General features: G+C 41.7%; 1 long non-coding RNA gene across 9 annotated transcripts in view; it reads right to left on the bottom strand.

Annotated features, from left to right (window-relative positions):
- Positions 1-2,710: 2,710 nt before the first annotated feature.
- Positions 2,711-22,169, bottom strand: part of LOC109255929 (uncharacterized) — an 82,419-nt gene continuing 62,960 nt past the window's right edge. For 8 of the 9 annotated variants that reach the window (XR_008424598.1, XR_008424595.1, XR_008424592.1 and 5 more), the window contains one exon: positions 2,711-7,016. This is a non-coding gene — a long non-coding RNA (uncharacterized LOC109255929). The remainder of the gene's footprint in view (positions 7,017-22,169) is intronic. The other variant, XR_008424594.1, reaches the window with a different exon arrangement.

Here is a 22,169-nt window from a genome sequence, read left to right as displayed (position 1 = left end):
AAAAAAAAGCCTGTCTATACTTCAAGCCTCTCCTCACACCTAACCTCTTTACTAAACTTTCCTTCATGATTAAAGGTGTGTATATGGGGCACCTGGGTGGTTCAGTCGGTTAAGTGTCCAACTTTGGCTCAGGTCATGATCTCACGGTGGGTTTGAGCCCTGGATTGGGTTCTGTCCTGTCAGCTCGGAGCCTGGAGCCTGCTTCGAATTCTGTGTCTCCCCTCTCTCTCTGCCCCTCCCCTGCTTGCACTCTGTCTCTCAAAAATAAATAAAATGTTAAAAAAAAAAAGATGCGTATAAACCTCCCTTGCTTCAACTTCCTAAATATATTTGCACATACACACATACACCCACTCCCACCCACTCCTACACACAGAGTCATATGGTTAAGAAAGAGCATAAGCTTTGAAATCAGAAAAAAAAATACAAAATCACTTTTTTAAAAGATGTTACTTATTTTTTAAATTTACATCCAAGTTAGTTAGCATACAGTACAACAATGATTTCAGGAGTAGATTCCTTAATGCCCCTTACTCACTTAGCCCATCCCCCCTCCCACAACCCCTCCAGTAACCCTCTGTTCTCTGTATTTAAGAGTCTCTTGTGTTTTGTCCTCCTCCCTGTTTTTATATTATTTTTGCTTCCTTTCCCTTATGTTCATCTGTTTTGTCTCTTAAAGTCCTCATATGAATGAAGTCATATGATATTTGTCTTTCTATGACTAATTTCACTTAGCATAATACCCTCCAGTTCCATCCATGTAGTTGCAAAGGGCAAGATTTCATTCTTTTTGATGGCCGAGTAATACTCCATTGTATATATATACCACATTTTCTTTATCCATTCATCCATCGATGGAAATCTGGGCTCTTTCCATACTTTGGCTATTGTTTATAGTGCTGTTATAAGCATTAGGGTGCATGTGTCCCTTCAAAACAGCATACCTGTATCCTTTGGATAAATACCTAGTAATGCAATTGCTGGGTTGTGGGGTTAGCTCCATTTTTAATTTTTTGAGGAACCTCCATACTGTTTTCCACAGTGGCTGCACCAGTTTGCATTCTCACCAGCAGTAAAAGAGATCCTCTTTCTCCACATCCTCGTCAACATCTGTTGTTGCCTGAGTTGTTAATGTTAGCCATTCTGACAGATGTGAGGTGGTATCTCAATGTGTTTTTGATTTGTATTTCCTTGATGATGAGTGATGTTAAGCATTTTTTCATGTATTGGTTGGCCATCTGGATATCTTCTTTGGAGAAGTGTCTATTCATGTCTTTTGCCTATTTCTTCACTGGATTATTTGGTTTTGGATGTTGAATTTGATAAGTTCTTTATAGATTTTGGATACTAACCCTTTATCTGATATGTCATTTGGAAATATCTTCTCCCATTCCATTGTTTTCCTTTTAATTTTTCTTAGTATTTCCTTCACTGTGCAGAAAGTTTTTATTTTGATGAGGTCCCAATGGTTCATTTTTGCTTTTGTTTCCCTTGCCTCCAGAGATGTGTTGAGTAAGAAGTTGCTGCGGGCAAGGTCAAAGAGGTTTTTGCCTGCTTTCTCCTTGAGGATTTTGATGACTTTCTGTCTTACATTTAGGTCTTTCATCCATTTTGAGTTTATTTTTGTGTATGGTGTGAGAAAGTGGTCCAGGTTCATTCTTCTGCACGTTGCTGTCCAGTTTTCCCAGCACCACTTGCCGAAGAGACTGTCTTTATTCCAGTGGATATTCTTTCCTGCTTTGTCAAAGATTAGTTGGTCATACGTTTGTGGGTCCATTTCTGGGTTCTCTGTTCTGTTCCATTGATCTGAGTGTCTGTTTTTGTGCCAATACCATACTGTCTTGATGATTACAGCATTGTAATACAGCTTGAAGTCTGGGATTGTGATGCCTCCTGCTTTGGTTTTCTTTTTCAAGATTTCTTTGACTATTTAGGGTCTTTTCTGGTTCCATACAAATTTTAGGATTGTTTTTTCTAGCTCTGTGAAGAATGCTGGTGTTATTTTGATAGGGATTGAAATGAATATGTAGATTGCTTTGGGTAGTATTGACATTTTAACAATATTTGTTCTTCCTATCCAGGAGCATGGAATCTTTTTCCATTTTTTTGTGTCTTCTTCAGTTTCTTTCATAAGCTTTCTATGGTTTTCAGTGTATAGATTTTTCACCTCTTTGGTTAGATTTATTCCTAGGTATTTCATGGGTTTTGGTGCAATTGTAAATGGGATCAATTCCTCGATTTCTCTTTCTGTCACTTCATTGTTGGTGTATAGGAATACAACCGATTTCTGTGCGCATCCTGCAACTTTGCTGAATTCATGGATCAGTTTTAGCAGCTTTTTGGTGGAATCTTTTGGGTTTTACATATAGAGTATTGTGTCATCTGTGAAGAGTGAAAGTTTGACCTCCTCCTGGACAATTTGGATGTCTTTTATTTCTTTGTGTTGTCTGGTTGCTGAGGGTAAGACTTCCAATACTATGTTGAATAACAGTGGCGAGAGTGGACATCCCTGTCTTTTTCCTGACCTTAGGGGGAAAGCTCTCAGTTTTTCCCCATTGAGGATGATATTAGCGTTGGGTGGTTCATATATGGCTTTTATGAACTTGAGGTATGATCCTTCTATCCTTACTTTCTTAAGTGTTTTTATCAAGAAAGGATGTTGTATTTTGTCAAATGCTTTCTCAATGCAAAAATCACTTTTGGCTGTCACTTCTTTTTTTAAGTTTATTTATTTTTAGAAAGAAAGTGAGCAAACACAAGCAGGGGAGGGGTAGACAGAGAGACAGAATCCCAAGCAGGCTCTGCACTGATAGTGCAGAGCCTGATGCAGGGATTCACCTCACAAACCATGGAATCATGACCTGAGCCAAAAATCAAGAGTCAGATGCTTAACCGACTAAGCCACCAAGCATCCCTTGACTGTCACTTTTGATCCATCCTTAACTGTCCCCACCAGTCCACACCTTGCCAGTTGGGGCCACTGTGATGCAACCCATAGTCGGTCTCAGCCTGGTTGATTTCACCATCACCATGTGCAACACACTGTTAGCACACTGTTTTTTAATTTGACAACAGTATACTTTTTAAGTGGATAATTATTGATCAAAAAAAAAAATTTAAGAACAAATTGTATACAATTCCCCTAAATAATAGTACTCTTCCCCGGTACCTCTGTCTTTAAAAAAGAAAAGAAAGCTTACAACAACAAGAAGAACACACATTTCCCTTAGTGAGTTTCCCCTAGCAGTCCTACTTGACCCCTCACTTGCCTTGACTTACCTAACAGTAAATAATTCCCTTCTGGCTTTCCCCCTATTCATGGTTTAGTGTTCAAAGCTACCACTATTTTGAGTATCCCCATTGTCTTCAATCAGTGATAGGTTTCAGTTGTCAGCATCCCATGTTTGTTTGGGGGGGGGGGGGCAACTAAAAGGAATATTTCTTCAACTTTTTCTTAAATATTTTAGTAGGTGGAACCACTCTTCATTACCACAGCTCCCCGGTCAACTCTTGAATCTTTGTTGTTCTATCCATAAGAAGAACCCCTGGATAGTGGTGCCTGACCCCCTTGCTTCATCCAGCATCAGCCTTAGCTTTTTCATGAGAAATCAGCTCTCTCGCATATGTGTTCAAAAATATCCCGTATTTGCCATTATTTTCATAGAAAGTTAACTTCTGAAAGCCAGACTCTTTTTATTAGTATTTAAAAAGCTAGCTCCAAAATGCATTTAGCTGAAACCAAGGGCACACTTCAATTTATTTAGCACAATTTCTTATGAATGTACTTGGAGAGAAGGTCAGTAAAACAGGACTGGGAGAATTTCCCTTGTATCCATTATGCTTCCCTTTGCCCCACACAAGTCAAGAAATCTCAAGTATTAGGACAGAATGTTCAGCATTTCAATAATTAACTGAACATAACCTGGAAATGAAAAAGGGAGAAAAAATAAAACAACTCTCTCAAAAACAGAAATAGTGCACGTAGGCCCCTCACCACAGATTCCCAGACAAACTGTGGTTAAGCTGCACACATTTGACTGGAAAAAAAAAAAATTGAGACCACATACTGAAGCATTTTCTATTAATTACACTATTTAAAGTGCACACATATTTTATTTCTTTTTTCTATATTAAAACCTCACTTTTTTTGCTTCCTGATAAGGATGACTTGGTAATATGTAGCTTAAGTATCAAATTGCCAGTTGTTTTTGTCTTGTTCCATTCTTTTCTTCAAGATCATGTCTTTTCCATCAATTTGAAAATTATAGCAATAACTTCATAGCTGATAGATTATAGGTTTTTTACGTTTTTTAAATTTAGTTTAAGAAGAGAAGACCAAGATGTATCTAAATTATAAGGATAATCAAAATTTTTATTTCTTCAGCCTGGGAAAAACCCTACGGTGGTATAGTGGGAACAGTGAAGGCTGGGACCCATGTCCTTAGGGTTCCTTGGGTTAAAGTCTGTGACAGAACAAATCTCTTCTTAAAATTCTCCTAATGATAAACTCAGCTTTTGGTCATTATTTAAAAGTCTCATGAGGGATACAAAAAAAAAAAAATGAATTTCTAAATCCAAGATGGAAATTAAGTGGGTATAATTTTATGAAGAATTTGGGATAACTCTACAAAGAGAAGAACACATCAGGGAGTGTTAGAATGTTTTGTTCCTGTGACTATTTCATTATGTTAAACAATTCATGAAAACTGTAAGAAATGGCAGTGAGACTATTGATTTTTCTCACTCGATTTATCTCGAGTTGGCTTTGACTGAGCATAAGGAGCTCCCATTCCGTGAGCTGGCCACTGACATGCAGAAAGTTTTACTGCTGCGCTTAAACAGGTTTAGCACAATGCACAGAGAGCCAGTCTCCGGATTGCTGAATGGTGACAAAATACACCATTAAGTGAAAAATTGGATGGAGATGCTGGCTCATTGGGTTGGTGGTTACAGTCATAAGAAACTCTTCAGGATATTAATAGATTACCATGAGTGGTTTAAATCTCTATGATCGACCTCTTGATATAGTACACAGCAGAATACAAACCCTAAGTAATACCTCAGACAGCATGTGTTCTGGTGCTGACCCGCTCTCCAATCTTGGACCATTAATTTTGCTTCCCTAGAAGCCAGTTTCTTCATCTGTAAATGAGAACGTATCATGGAGTGATCTCAAGAGTTTTGTCACCTCCAACATTCTGGGATTCAATGAATAATAAATCTGCTTGTATCATATTACAGGACCAACGTCAACTGCGCAAAATGGGAAAATACGGCATGAAGTAATCTAACCACTCATATTTTCATGTGTGTAGAAAGAACAGATTTTAAATTCACAGAAATTAAATAGAAATGGCTAAATATTAAAAGATGCTCAGTGTCAATTTTAATTTTAAGATGCAAATAAAAACAATGGCATACCATTTTCATTTGTCAGATGAGCCAAGATGTAATGTTTCAATAACCATTGGTGACCAAGTGTCCGGGAAACTGGCATTCTCGGTGCTGTTGATATGAATGTAAATTGGTACAGCCTTCCCAGAGGTCACTTCGTCAGTATCAATCCAAAGTTACGTGCATATACTCATTGAGCAAACAATTTCACTTCTAAGAATTTAGCTTACAGATATACTCACAAAAGTATACTAAACTACGTGCTCAGGAATGTTCATGACAAAGCCGAAATACAGCCATGAATGTAACATAAATGTCCATTAGCAGGAAAATGGTTAAATAAATCATAGTGCATCCATTTTATGGGCTATTATGCAGCTGCTAAAAAAAGTCTGTGCTGAAATGGAAAGATGCTAAGAATATTATTAAATAAAAAAGTAAGTTGGGGGACAATATGCATAATATATCAATTCTTTAAAAATAAAGAAAAGAAGGGGTGCCTGGGTGGCTCGGTTGGTTAAGCGTCTGACTCTTCATTTTGGCTCAGGTCATGATGTCACGGTTCATGGGTTTGAGCTCTGCTTAGAGCTCTGCCCTGACAGTGCAGAGCCTGCTTGGGATTCTCTCTCTCCCTCTATTTCTGCCCCTCCCTCGCCTCCTAAAATAAATAAATAAACAACAAAATAAAGATAAAGAAAAGGAAAATTAGGTATTTGTATAATAGAGAAATTTTCTAGAATGCTATACAATTTTGATCACCTTAGGGACTAGTGATAGGTGGTTAGTGGGTGAGGGACAGATATTTCCTTCCATTTTATAATATTACTATTAAAATTTTTTTTTTACCATGATAATTTACATTTATAATTAAAAAAAAAAAAAAAACCTGGTTGCCGGGGTGGCTCAGTCGGTTAAGCCACCGACTCTTGATTCTGGCTCTGATCATGATCTCATGGTTTGTGAGATCAAGGCCCACATGAGGCTCTGTACTGACAGCATAGAGGCTGCTTGTAATTCTCTCTCTCCCTCTCCCTCTGCCCCATCCCCACTTGTGTGCATGTATTCCGTTTTTCTCTCTCTCAAAACAAATAAAAATTAAAAAAAAAAACCTACCTAAAATAAGAAACAGCCTTGAGAAACTATGGGGAAGGAATGTCACAGGACAGTATGTAGCCTGATGGCTGGGGAATGGTGCCCAGTGTCCCATCTGGACCTTGACTGCAGGTGTAGAGATTACAGGACTTTATGGACACAAGGACTCTGGTGCACAATTGTTTTTGCCTGCCCAGTATCCTTTTCCCCCTTCTTTCAGTAACAGGACTTAATTTGGCAGCTTGTAGAGGGGGTACCACTCTCCTCCACCCCTCAGTTCATAGGTTTCACGTTGGGGAACCGAATCTTCTTCTCCAGTTCCAAGTGTGGGCATTGACCTTGGCCTGGCGAAAGCACACAGAACTGTCATGATTGCTTCAGTGGGCCAAGGATGGGCAATGACAGCAGCTCCCAGAACTTCTGCTAGATTTCCTGGAGAGGTGCCCCTTCCCTGTCTGAGTGCAGAGATACTGGAACAAATGTCTATAACTGCTGTGGCCATTGCTGCCACCACTCAGGTAGAGATTTGCCTGAAAATGAAACAAAAACAGAGGAAATCAGAACTTACATGATGAGAGACAAGTTCCCGTGGGCATCGAGCACCTGGGCCAACCATTCAGAAGCGTTTTCAATTACTTTTCTGTTATCTTAGACTTTCCATGTGCTAAGAAATTCCATTCTTCCTTGCGCTGATTTGAGCTCTATCAATTTAGTCTTACTAAAATCTGTTATTCTAACACTTGATTTTTTTATATTTACTAGAATAGGGCAACCATTCTAAGGATGAAAGAAATCTTCTAAGTGATCAGTCCCATTTATTTTTTCCTTTCGTTTCTCATGTTCTTCATTTTAAAAAATTGTTAAGAAATTCTTAAATGGCGTCAGCAGTAATTTTCAGAAACTTAAATAGGTAAAAATGGCTTGTCGTCCCAAGGTTTCTTTTTTTCCCCCCTTAGTTCTAAGAGCTGTTCAACATCTTTTTTTAATTATTTACTTATTTTTTTAATGTTTTATTTATTCTTGAGAGAGAGACAGAGACAGAGCATGAGCAAGAGAGGGGCAAAGAGAGAGGGAGACACAGAGCTCCAGGCTCTGAGCTGTCAGCACAGAGCCCAATGTGGGGTTCAAACTCATGAACCGCGAGATCATGACCTGAGCCGAAGTTAGATGCTTGACCAACTGAGCTACCCAGGTGTCCCTAACATCTTTTTTTTAGACATGCTGCAAATATGGTTCCAGGTATACATTTCGGTGGTCACCACTCACGAACCCGTCTCTTACGAGAAAGGGGTCTGCTGTACAAGACATGGAAATTCTGTAACTAGGTGCACATCACTCCCATCACATCTGAAACAGCATATTCAGTATATCCATCACTCAATGTGAATTTCTAACCCATTGGCAAGCATAGCCATGCCAGAAACGCAGCTGGAGGAGGAAATATCAGACCAAACAGTCTAACTTTTGGTTAGACTTTTCTAACCATTCAAAGGCAGGTGCACAATGTGGAAGAGGTCCACATTTGTCTCCTTACAGGTGTCAGATCATACGCCTGACTTTGTGGCCAGGAGCTCGGTGACACGCTGCCCACCACATTCGTTCATGGAGACCAGAATCAGTGTGGCTCAGGGCGCCCTGAGCTAGCTACTCCCTCTCTCACTCTGCACTTCCTCTGCCAGCCCCAATCCTCCAAGCACTCATAAGTCTTGGGAAATTTGGGGGCTCTGCCTGGGGCCCACCTTAAGGAGACACCGCTCTCCTTTGCCCCCACCTACCGCAGACTCAGACCCATCAACAAGGCCTGAAACAGAAAGTGACAGTGATGACAAGGCATCTCGCAGGCAGTGTGCACAGATCAAAGAGAATGGCAAAGAGGCATCTGTGAGTTCTGAACACTCCTCCCATCACTTCACCCACAGAGTGACAGGCTGCTGTGACCCGTAGCAACTACGGCTTATAGCAACGCCCCTGACTGTGTCTGGCTGTCAAGACTTGCAGGGCTCCTGGGGACCACAGAAGCTGCAGGCGTTGTGGTTCAGTGTTAGACTTTTTGGTCTGAATACATTCAAAGGCAGGTGCACAAGGAAGGAATTGGAAAACCCGAAAGAAAAACACCACTGGCTTACTTTACTCAGCTGTTCCTATTGCACCATGACATTTATGCAAGGCCAGACTTGGCCTTGTTGGCAACCCCGTGGACTCTGGTCGTATATTACCAATAATTGCTGGAAAAACTTTGCAACCAAGGGTAATGATGAAATGCTGTCTGTGGCGGACTGCAAGGAAGAACTGTTGGCAATTGTGTCTTGATTTCGTATTCAGGTTATTGAAAAAGTGCTACAATAGTTCAAAGGCATGCTTCCCTGGGATCTCTACATACCTTCTCTTGAACCCACTGCTCTTTCCCTCACTGGCAGAGTGGCCCTTGCTCTCTGCTGTCGGTTGTTCCTTACATCACCTCTACCTGAGCAATCACCCACCTGAATACAGGGGACTTAGAATCAGGCAGGCCTAAATTCAATTGCATTATTTTCCTTAAAAGATAACATATGTGCTGAGAATGATGGGCAGAGGTGGTGAGAACACAAGAAGAGCATATATGTTCTTATTATTTAAACAATTCCTTATCATCTCAAAGAAAAGAAAAAATCTAGAACACCCTGAGCCATCCCCACCCTGGACTCCTTACTACTCACAAAATTGCCCACTGCAAGCAAACTCATCTTTGAACTTTCTCACCCAATAGTTGCTTTCACTATTGGTCAATCAATGAATAATCATACAGTCTTTGGTTTTAGTCATTGTTATGGAACACTATTTGTGTGCCAAGCTCTGTCCGAAGCTCTGGGGATACAGCCAGGAACACAAGAGACAAGGTCCAGACTTTCTCCACTGGGGGTCTCTAGGAGGGAGACAATAAACAGATAAGTAAACAATCAAACATTGGGGTTTGATAAGACATGAACAGCAGGGAAATGTAAAGGGTGACCAAGCGATCTGGGACAGCGTCTCTGAGAAGGTAGCATCTAAAGTGGCACCTGACAAGGAAGAAGCAGCAACCAGAAGCTAGTTAAGGTCATCAATTCATGCCAAACTCTAAGGTAGCACCAACCCCATTCAAGGGGAGAAATCAGTGCAGCCCCACAAGAGTCAGGGCTTTGGGGACCAGCGTCATGAGGTCAGATTTTATTCTAGGAGTCGTGGAGAGACTCTGAAGAGAGCTAAGGAAAATGGTGACATGATAGGATTGCGTTTTTAAATGATCGCTCTGGCTACTGTGTAAAGGACGGATCTGTAGTGGGAGCAAGAGTGGAAGCCTGGAAGCTGGGAGGAAGCTGTTGAGAAGAACGAAGGGGCACAGTCAAGCTTTCGGTCACTGGCACCGCCCTCCCAGGGGCCATTCCTCCCTCAACCATGGATCAGACATTTGGCAGGACCTTGACAATAAAGATAGCTGCCAAATGCATATCTAGCATTGCCCAAGCTTTCCAGATCTGCTTTCCAAATGCCTTCTCTTGAAATTGTATAGACTGGTGGGGGGTGGGAGGGAGGTGAGGAGGTGACGATGGTGAAAGGGGAAGAAGGGAAGAGAGCTCATTCTCCAATTTACCTTTAGAAATAGAAAAAAAAAAATAACTGCCTTAAACTGAGGGCACAAAATGAGAAAGAACCCACCCAACTCAGCCCTAGAGTTAAGCAGATATCCTGGCTCAACCACCCACCAGCTATGTGACCTCACTTTACTTCTCTAACCTCAGTTTCCTGATCTCTAAAATCAAGTTAATAATATCTTATAGCATTTCGGTGGGGATGAAATGAGATTATGCAACTAAAGCACACGGCTTGTTGCTAGGCAAAACATAGGCATGTTCCTCTTGCCCCACGTGAAAACTTGGCCCCAGGCACAGGTTTCTTATGTAGTCAGAGCAGATGTCTTTGTTGCCCTTCACTTGCAATTCAACCCCACCACTCTTGAGTGAGCCTTTGAAGCCTATCCAATCTTACAGAACTGCTTTTGTAGGTGAGACATCTCTGAGAAGTTCAATTGTGTTTTGGTCCAAAATCATTTGCCATTCTCCTGTCCCTAACACACAGGTCCCTGTGTGTTGATCTAACCAATTGGTAGTGTTTTGAGTAATACATCATGGGGCCAATGGCGCCTTAACGATGTATTACATTAATATATCATCAAAGCCGTGGCATTGTTATGATATATTACTTTAATACATCATTGGAGTGCCATGGCTTTAATGATGTATTACTCAAAACCATAGCAACAGCTAGAAAGATCAAGATAAGTTTTGTATTTTTTAAACTTATTCTCAGTAAATACGATTTTTTAAGTTTCCACAATAAAATAAGTGTTCAAAGGAAACACAAGGATGCAGGTTCTCCTGATAAACCTCGAGATGTTTCCTGGGTCACCCTTCTTCCCCTACTTACTATATGCCTTGCTTCTAAGTTAATTTTAAAACGCCTTATCCAAATCTCATGAAAAATAATATCATTGCAGAACGTATGATTCTGTAAGCTTTCCAAGAAGCTCCAGTTTAATGTTACAATTGCACACTTGTAGGGTGGTTGTTTTCCCAATGGTCGTTCAAGCATTTTCTACCCAATTTTCGAAAGAATCCTAGACTGGATCTGAGCGGCCCTGGGCACTTTGCTGTCCCTCAGAAAGCTTACGGGCAAGTCTCCTTTATTTAACACGATGTCTGATCTGCCCGCATCTCTGCCTTCTCCTTCTCGGTGTGTGTGTGTGTGTGTGTGTGTGTGTGTGTGTGTGTATAAGGTGTAGAGCTACAACATGTCAGAGGGATTGAAATCTAAATCTCAAATCTTCCACCTGGCAGCCTCACCAGTCTTCACTGTTTTTAGTACAATGAGATTGGCAAAGAAACCACAGTCGTATAAGTGTGCCAATTGCAACAATCACAACAATCCCAACAATGGCAAGAAAATCTTTTAATCCAGAGCCCCATGGCAGATCTCAGTTATTAACAAGAGTTCCGCTCACTTGGGATTGGTCTGAAAAGTAAACATGAACTTAGTATGTGAACACACCACACACACACACACACACACACACACACACACACACAGTGGGAGAACAAGACATTGGAACCAAAGAGCTGACCCCAAAGCAGACTTTCCTAAGTAGACCCTGATGTTCCAATAACCACAGCCCTTTGAATTCAACTTTTAAAATTCAGTTTGTAAGAAATTCCAGAATCAATGTCATTCAGGGAAGGGTAACACAGCTCTGGGCAGATGTGGCCACGTATTTCTGAAATTTCTCAAATATACTCCTATACTCTCAGTGTTTGGCATGTTGTGAAATCTAGAAGCATCCAGTGAAGCATCTGCCACGGTGCCCATTTCTGCACAGGGGTGGCTCTTGCCTTTTTCACAGCATTGGCTGAAATCTGTCATGCCGGACCCCTCTGAACACCTCTTAGGGCAGGAAGGCCTTTTCTCATTTCAAGTGCCTGACTTGGGAATTGAATTCTCTCTCCCTCTTTCTCTCTTCATCTAGGCTGAAGGACTGCAAGGGAGCCAGCTGCGTGAGAATAGATTAGGCAAGAAATGATGATTCAGCACCCGCCGCTTCCTGCCATGTGCTAAATGATCAGTTTAGTCTCAATCAGCAGATAGAGAAAGAAAAAGCCCGGAGGAGAGACAAGAAGATTCACACCGGAAAAGGGAAGAATGACCGAGATCCGCCACTCAGAAATGTGAGATTTGTGATAAGATTGTGCTGAACAAATATTAGAACAAATGTTTTTGTAGTTTGTTCTAGAGAAAGGGAGCCTGGATGCTTATAAACCACAATTAACCACAGAGCCACTGGAGGCCTCCGAGGTTAGAGTCTGATCCCCGGTTTTACAAATCAGGCACATGAAGTGCTGAGTGGTGCCGCACTTCCCAGGGCACTTTGGGAGAGTTTCGTTATTACATTCTGTGGCACTCAGATAGGGGTAGAAGTCTTCCTCTGCCCAGAATGGTCCCCCTTCATCTTGTGCATTTGGCCCAAGTCCTGCTGCTCCTTTAAAAGCTAAGTCCACGGCCCACCTCCTCCAGGAAGCCTTCCTGACTTCCTCCAGCCTGTGGTGATTTCTCCTGATACTGACTATCCTTTTGAGCTTTTGTCATTTGCTACTTTGTATTGTCGCTTGCCCTTTCGAAGATAGGAAATAACTTCAACTTCAGAAAGAGTGCCCTTTGAGGATGTGCGAATCTCCTCTGGGCAGGGCAGGGCTGGGGTGGGGGGAGGGGGAGGGGGAGGGGAGGGGGGGTTGGGAGTGGTGGGGAGGGTGTGAGAGCAGAGCTTTTGGGACAGAGGATCAGCCTTGCCACATGCTCTGGGCTTCTCTTGCAAAGCACCTTCCACAAAGCAGCTCACTAATACAAAGTTCCAGAAAGGTGGAAAAGGTATTATGCGATCCTTTGTAAAGATATTTTCAATGCCATTATGAATATTTGCCTGTTCCCTGACTTTAGGGACAATCTGTCGGTTATTTGCAAAGAGGAAGGAAGCCCTGTTGCAAGTCCTTTAATCAGGGTACAAAATAAAACTTTAGTGTCTCTCCTCCTTTCACCATTATACAATAATCATTTTAAGTTGAATTGGCACAGTATTATTTTTATATATAGTCAGAGATATGAAGATATATATATAGAGAGAGAGATGCAGTTTCTCTGCCATAAAGAATAGTTTGAAACACACACACAAATAACAGCCACAAAATACTTGGTAATTTTTGTCTGGATTCTTCAAAAAAATATATAGAAATCGATGACCTTATCAGAATTCTTATTGAGAAACAGATATTGGGGTGCCTGGGTGGCTCAGTTGGTTAAGCGTCTGACTTCGCTCATGTCATAATCTCACAGTTCATGAGTTCGAGCCCCGCGTCAGGCTCTGTGCTGACAGCTTGAAGCCTGGGGCCTGCTTCGGATTGTGTCTCTCTCTCTCTCACTGACCTTCCCCCCGCTTGTGCTTTTTCTGTCTCTCTCTTTCTTTCTCTCTCTCTCTCACAATCCGTGAGCTTGAGCCTCACATAGGGCTCTGTGCTGACAATTCAGAACCTGGAGCCTGCTTCAGATTCTGTGTCTCCCTCTCTGCCCTTCACCCACTCACACTCTGTCTCTCTTTCTCTCAAAAATAAATAAACATTCAAAAAATTAAAAAAAAAAGAAAGAGATATTATTATACAGCCTCCTGAGAAGTCTTGTCTTTTCATACATACACAAATTAATAATTGTCTCAGGTAAGCAAAAGTTGTCATTAATAATTGTGTATGTATTAACACATACATACACAACTTGCTCACACTCATCCAAAGACTACTCTTCCTTAATTCTTCAAACCTTTCCCCAAACCTTCCAGAGAGCTCTTGAGAATCAACCGAATTTTTGTGATATAAGGAAAGGCACATTCGATTCAAAGCATTCATCTTTCAAATGCTTAAAACACGTCCTTATGAGATGTCATCTTGGAAAAGATTCTGCCTGCTACTCAACGACAATATTTCATAGATTACTAGAAGGTTATGGTCTACCAGTCTAGGAGGAACACACAATGAACCCTGAATCTAATTCTATTAAGCACACTGAACGCATGCCTTCTCGCTCTGGAGTTTTCAAATGCATTCAAATGCTTGACAAGAACAACACAGAAACTAAGCTTCCCGTCAGGGTCAGGATGTAGCATTTCTGCTTCACATACAAGGAACAGATTCCTTTCCTTTCTCACTTTCCAATGATCGTGTGTTGGACAGATACAAACAATGGAACTCTGTACTTCCGAAATCCCAGCTTCAGTGCGTATGCTAGAACAAAGTAATAGCCACGTGACACTTTTCTGAGGCAAAACACTTCTCCCCAGGAAAAAAAAAAAGTGGTCAGGCATTATATGTTTCCCCCAGTAATGCTAGTCTCTTCTTGACCTTCCTTCCTGCTGCTGTTATATCCTTTGTTACCAAGATAACTTGTTTATAAAAGTGCTTGTATCAGTTACTGAAAACAAGTGACACATGCTTTACCTGGGGTGTCTGCAAAAGTAAATGCCAGGATCAAGCAAGAGACTAAAGCAGACCCTCCTTTCTGAATCTTGAGTTCTACTGTAAATGGAATTTGAACTTCTAAAAATTGTTTTTTGGATACAAGAGTGCCCGCAGAATAAAAGTCTTGCTCTGGGGCGCCTGGGTGGCTCAGTCGGTTGAGCGTCTGACTTCGGCTCAGGTCATGATCTCACAGTTTGTGGGTTCAAGCCCTGTGTTGGGCTCTGCGTTGACAGCTCAGAGCCTGGTGTCTGCTTTGGATTCTGTGTCTCCCTCTCTCTCTGCCCCTCCCCTGTTCACACGCTCTCTCTCTCTCTCTTTCTCTCTCTCAAAAATAAACATTAAAAATTTTTTTTATAAAGTTCTTCCCTGAAAACCACAAATACTGTTTCTTTCTTCTTTATGTCTTTGATCTTTCATCTCATTATATTATCGTGTTTCTGAAATTAAAAAATGTATTTGTGCATTCATGTATGGTAACTAGACTTTCGGCATTGATCATTTTGTGATATATACAAATGTCAAGCCGTTGAAGCTAATACGTTATATGTCAGTTATATCTCAATTTTTAAAGATGTACCCATGCATTGCTTTATCGGGTACAATTGGCAGGTCTTGCAAAACTCACTCCCCGCCCTCGTTATTTGCTCTATCCAGACTGTACCGTGCAATCCCCAGACGAGCCCCGTTCTCCTGCGACTCCGAACCCTTACTTAGTGAATCCCTCCACCTACAACACCCTCTTTCCACCCTTTGCCTGGCCAGTCACTCCTTGTGCCCGGAGTCCCACACTAGGCTTCATTTACCCCATGAAGCTCCTCTGATGGCCTAGCCCTTTATTAGGATAGATGCTTTTCCTGTCTGTCTCCGCAGCCCACTGCACTTCTCCTGATCCCATCACTGTTCACACTGTGTTGTGAATGTCCGCTTCCTCTTCAAGCCCCCTCCCAAGACCGAGGTTCCCAGGGGACAGGGACTCCATCTTCTTCATCATTAGACACCTAGTACTAACAGTGCTTGGCACACAGCAGACGTACTCACTATATCCTTGTGGAAGGAGTAAGTGAAAGTGACGTTAAGTGTCTAACAAGGAAGAGTGGTGAGGCTATAGTCCTGCACAGAAAACTAAGTGTCGATTAAAACCTGCTTCCTCTCAGGGCACCTGGGTGGCTTAGTAGGTTAAGTGTCAGACGCTTGATTTCAGCTCAGGTCATGATCTCACAGTCTGTGGGATAGAGCCCCGTGTTGGGCTCTGTGATGACAGCGGGAAGCCTGCTTGGGATTCTCTCTCCCTCTTCTCTCTCTGGCTCTCCGTCTCTCACACACTCTCTCTCTCCCTCAAAATAAAATAAGCATTAAAAAAAAAAAAATTTTGCCGGTGCACCTGGGTGGCTCAGTCGGTTGAGCATTGGGCTCTTTGTTTTGTCTAAGGTCATGATCTCACAGTTTCATGAGTTTGAGCCCCATGTCGGGCTCTGTGATGGCAGCTCAGAGCTGGCTTGGGATTCTCTCTGTCTTCCTCTCTCTGCCCTTCTCCTGCTCATACTGTGTCTGTCTCTCTCAAATAAATAAGTTAAAACAAACAAACAAACAAACAAACAAACTTGCTTCCTCTTGTCCACCACATTCCAGTCCATTGCCCTCTCCCCATTCCTTGAACAGGGTTGGCTCTTTCCTGCCTAAAATTCCCTCCCTAGATCATGTGGTTAGATGCTACTTGCCATTCATATCTCGGCCTGAAGGTCGTCTCTTCAGAGTGGCCTCCCCGAGTCATCCGGGCTAAATGAACTACCTAGCATTTAATATCATTTCACCTGTTACATTTCTCTGCATGGCTCATATTATTAGCCTGATATTTTATTTCTGTATTTGTTTATTTTGCCACCCCACCAGCATCAGAATATAAGCCCAGTGAGAGTGGAGACCTTATCTGTCTTAACCTCAGAGCCTAAAACTTCATGACACATGGTAGATGCTTAAATGAATGAATTGGTGAATGAACAAATGTTTAAAAGATCTAAAAGTTCTATCTTTTAGTCAAAAATCACCATGTACATATTCAGAAAATGCTTCAAAATCAGCCAGAAAAAACAGTAGGTTTATATACTACTTACTGGTGTTAACATCTTTCACTTTGTATTCCTTACACACCTGAATCACCGTGGAGGACACGAGGGTGTCACATTCTGAAAGGAGGAAATCAATTCTAAGTGATACTGAGCACAGGTGCAGGTGACAGTTCAGGGCAGCACTCTCGGGGCAGCGCTCCTTATAGAAAGGATCTCATGCTTGTACCTGAGCACATAAACACCTGACGGTCTGCCCCAGTTGGCATTCAGAAATAAATTCCAACTTCTAAAGAGGACCAGTGTCTAGAATAGGCAAGAAGGTCTTGGAGACAAAGGGCTACAGACAAGAAGCTGAGTTCTTAGAAGACCCGAAGGGATTTTAGTCTTACCACCACGTCTAGAATCAACAAGCAAGTTCAGACACTGCACCCCCCCCCCCAAGCATTTCCTGGATCTAATGAGGCAGAAACCCAACATCTGAATAAATATGTCTCCCACTCGGGAGACTTGAGGAACCCTAGGACCATCTGCAGGTTCTAAGCCCCGGGAGCGGCACTCAGCAGACTCTTTGGTATAAAACCCCTGCTCTAAGGATAAGCTTTGATCAAAAGTACAAAACACATTTCCTTTAGAGCTTAACAGGCAGGCTGCCTCTATCCTTCCAAAAGCATACAACACCCTTGAGAGCTACCAGGTACTGGGAAAATCACCGTCGCTCTGAGCCCCCAAACTAATAATGGCACAATTAGCCATCCCAGACTAAGATGAGTGATGCTGCACAGGCCAACCTAGGCTTGAAACCAGGTTCCTCCACTTATTAACTGTGTGACCTTGGGCAAGTTCCTTAACCTCTCTGAGCTACCGTTTTTCCACGTGTTATCTCAGAATTATTGGCAGGGCTAAATGAACTAAGGATAAAACACTTGGCAATAAGTGAAGGTTCAAGAATTGTTGGCTATTGTCATTATTACTGTCACTAATAAACAAAAGTGGTTGTTACAGAGATACGAATGTCACAGAATAGGGAATTGCGGCTCAGGATTTTTTGTTATGTGGATTCATTTACAAAAGAGCTATCAAAGAATAGTTCAAAGTCCAAGGCTCAGATTGCTACATGCTGGTTCTTTGCAATGCCCCCTTTTAGGAAATCTCTTTGAAATTTTGGGTGTATAAGCTAATATGGCATGGTATTAACAACATGTCATTGCTTCTCTAAAAGGAATTATACTGTATATCCGCAGGATGAAACTCACCACTCTTGGGCTATAATTAGTTCATGTCCATTAAATAGCGGTTGCACAACTTCCTAGTAATTTACTGGTATCCTAAATTATAAGGCTGCTTTTTGAAAATATTTTTCCCTACATCATTTTTCCCTCTCGGTCTCATTTAGGTTTGGGTCTCTTAAACCAGAATGGGAACTAGCTGCTTTGTGCATATCAGAGAAAAGATTCTAAAGCCATCCATTTAACTATATCCTAAATTTCATCAACAAGGGAAAGAGAAAATTCATCTGGCAATTGAGATATTAATAAGGCAAATGAAGTCACATGGAATTAACTGTAACGTTCAAGTCTATTGTTTCTGTACCTCTTCAGAAACACAGTTGTAAAGAACATCATTAGTTTGTGTGTGATATTCCATGATGTTCAATTGATTATAAACAGATTGATTACATGGAGTGTGCACTGTTGAGCAAGAAAATTTAAATCAATGACAGATACTCTCCAAAGGTCTTTAAAGAGATCATCACTTAATAATAATAATAATAATAATAAAGCAGTGTTAGACTTGGTATCATTTCCAATGCTACCGAAAGAAAATAGACCTTGAAAATCTTAAATTAAAATATATTATGAAAGTGAAAAGCAGAGTCATCTTTTAAGAAAAAGACACTGTCTCACATAAAAATGAAATAAATTTGCATTCATTTAGAAAATTTAAAGTAAATCAATAACACATAAATTACGGGAAACTGAGCAGCTGGTTTTCAAAAAAAGATAATCTACACTCTCCTTTATTTTGGTATTAAACAACCTAACCCAAAACGCTACCTGGAAACGGAGGCCTATGCAAAGCGTACTGATTGTCCTATCTTACCTGCATTCCTACAAATGTACCTGATCAACTTAAATGACATTTAAATAACTGACTGGTAACAGAATATACTCACTCCTCAGTGACAGGAAAGAGGGACCTCATTCTCATTATTCTCCCATTACCTCTGCTGCACGATACAAGTTTCATTCCTATTTTCTTATCCAATTACATCTTGCTCAGTTCCTCACTAAAATTTATAGCAAACTTTGCAAAGCTTTTGACCTGTATCATCTTATTAAACTTTTATGAAAAATCAATGGAGCTCCATCATATCATGGGGCTGTTCCTCACACAGCTGTCAGTGGTGAGTGGAGAAGTCTCTTTATCCCCAAATCTGATGAGAGAGATTGGAGCTACAAGTTCTCATTTTATAAGCTAAGGTGCCATAAATAGGAGATTCTTATATTTTTCCAAAATATGGCATTTTAAGAATTGCAACCATTTGAAAACAAGCCTGGAAGGAACACAAAAGAGTGAGTTTTTAATCATTTATCTTTTTTTGTTGTTGTTCTCATTGGCTTTGCCCCAGAATGATGCATCAGTCCCTGGACCACAGAGAGCCCAGGAGGCAACAGGACTAAGCAGCTGAACAGCTTGAGAGACAAGAGACAAGAAGAGATAGAAGCTATCCAGGTGCAGTGACATGCCCTGCTTAGGAGTTCAGGTACTCATGTCCCTAACGTCCTCAGCCACCACCTCCTACACGGGGCATGATAACCATGGTATCATGATACACGGTTTTGAAGAAATGCCAGATTGTCTTTCCTCACGTTGCCAACCGGCAATGCAATCTGTCCTCTGCTGACTCTGCAAACGGCACCACATTAGATTCCAGATTTTTTTTTTTTTTTTTGGTAAAGTTTATTTATTTATTTTGTGAGAGACAGAGACAGCATGAGCGTGGGAGGGGCAGAGAGAGAGGGAGAGAGAGAATCCAAAGCACTCGCAGTGCAAAGCTCAATGCAGGGCTCGACCTCACGAACTGTGAGATCGTGACCTCACCCGAAATCCAGAGTTGGACGCTTAACCCACGGAGCCACCCAGACGCCCTGGTTCCAGAAATGTTTAAATGAAAAACTCAAGTCCAGTTCAGGAACTGAGTCAGAACTGGTGTCAGAGATCTCCTCATCCCACTCTGACTCACTGTATAGAAATCACCATGCACAGTGGTTTTTCCTTCCCTCTCCCCTGAGCCCTGGGCCTGTATATCCAGTCACCTACAAGACACCTCCATCTGGCTGCCCTATGGGTCCTCAAACTCAGTTTGCCCAAACTTGACCTTACCATCCTCTTGCTCTACAGCTATCTCGGTGATGTGTACCACTAGTCACCCAGTCACTCAGTCCAAAAACCCGAGATTCAGTCTAGAATCCTCTTACCTCTTAAATTCATCACTTCTCCCCCATCTGCACCCCTCAACTCTCAGCTCCATCTTTACAGCCAACACAGGAGCCCACAAAATCTCTCTTCTGGACCATCACAAATAGCTTCCTAACTGTTCTCTCAGCCCTCCATCTTGGCCATAGGAATTCATGATAAACTCTGACATCATAATGATCTACTCCCACTCCCCTTAAAAAAAACTCTGACCACATGGTCCTCTCCACTAAAGTCCTTCTGGGTCACCATGAGTCACCTTCAGAATAAGGCCCAGCTACTCTATATGACAGGACTCTAACCTTCTCTTCAGTCATGGCCTTATTCAGCTGCCATTTTTTGAGCACTCTGTATATGCAAGGCCATGGGTTTTGTTTATTTTCCAAATAAATGCTGGTCAAACATGGATTCACAGACCTCTTACAAAAATGTCTCCCTCAAGAATTCTGGTATCTGGTGACTTGAGTTTGGTTTCTGTTATATTTGAAAATATAACAAATGACAAGAGACTCTGAAACTCACACACCATCCTTCTTTTGCCAATGGTTTCTCTCTCCCCTTTGATTTTAAGAGTGGCCACAACCTTTCTGAGGAGGAAACAGCTGCACTGAAAAGAATGCCTAAAGTCCACCAACGGGTAGTCATCAAACTAAATGATCTAAAGTTGGCTGAAGGCAAAATCTCTGAAGAATTCAGAGTTAATATGATGCGAGAGATACTAAGTAATGGGCCCATTCCTACCTCAGGAGTGGTGCTTAGGAACATGTATTAATGGCATACAGACTTAGGTTCAAGTCCCCCCTCTGCCACTTACTGAGTATGAAGCCTTGCTACATACTTAATCTCAGTGAGCTTAGCCTCCTTACCTGTAAATGGTGATACTCATCAGAGTACGTGACTCCCAGAGGTCACTGGAAAGACTACATGAGAACTTGACATGGAATCCAGCATAAAGTAAGAGCTCAGTAAATGCTAATTATCACTTTTTTTTTTTTTGGTAAATGCTAATTATTATCAGCACATGACCTAAAAAGACTTCCTGCCAGTTATCATGATTCTCTGTACACAGTGATATTCCTTTTTTCTCAATGATCTACTTCCTAGATTAATTTTCTCCACCTACTCTGTCACATGTAAGACAATTCTGCTCAGTTTAACCAGAGCCAAATGGAAGTTAAGATGCATTTCAAAATAATCCAAGATTCTTCTTTCTCTAAACACTCCTGAAGTCTAGCTATTCCCCAGGATTTTGTCCTAGCCCTTCTTAGTCTCTTTGAGGAAACTCATCTATTTCTATAGCATAGTGAGCCTTGTTGACTGTCAAGTTCGTTTTCTTTTTTTTTTTTTTTATAATGTTTATTTTTGAGAGAGACAGAGCAACGGAGTGACAGAGCATGAGCAGGAGAAGGGCAGAGAGAGAGGGAGACACAGAATCCAAAGCAGGCTCCAGGCTCTGAGCTGTCAGCACAGAGCCCGACGCGGGGCTCAAACTCACGGACTGTGAGATCGTGACCTGAGCTGAACTCGGACGCTCAATCGACTGAGCCACCCAGGCGCCCCTGTCATGTTCGTTTTCTAACAGAATGCCAGTTCTCATACAAGTACCCATCCCTCCCTCCTGTGCTTCTAGAGCGACAGCTCCACCCCAAGCTCCATGCGTGGGCCCAAACTCTTCAAGTGAATGGACTGCAGAGTTCTGGGGAAGGCTTCTGTGCCTTCTCCTTTTAAGAGAGACACTTCCAGTATGTTCTGTCTTTTTTTTTGGACATCGTTGGATGTGCCCATGAATGAGGCGTGGAGCTGATGGAGCCATGGGCCATGAGTCAGGGGAGAAGACTATGAGGAAGCAGGCAGAGTTTGGAGTATGCCTGAGAAATAAGACTGGAGCCTGTCACCACATGAGCCTGATCACCACCCTTCCTCTGGGCTTTTCCATTTTTCCAAGTTAATAAATCTCCTTTGATTTTTGAGTCACTTTGAGTTGGATTTCTGAGTTACTTGCAGCCCAAAGTATTTCAATTGATGCATGTGACTTCAATTACTACCTATAAGCTGATAAGCTCAAACTGATATC

Source organism: Panthera pardus, unplaced genomic scaffold (genome assembly GCF_024362965.1).
Source record: "Panthera pardus isolate Hobbes unplaced genomic scaffold, ASM2436296v1 HiC_scaffold_21, whole genome shotgun sequence".
Taxonomy (NCBI): Eukaryota; Metazoa; Chordata; class Mammalia; order Carnivora; family Felidae; genus Panthera; species Panthera pardus.
This window is presented reverse-complemented; position numbering and strand designations above follow the sequence as displayed.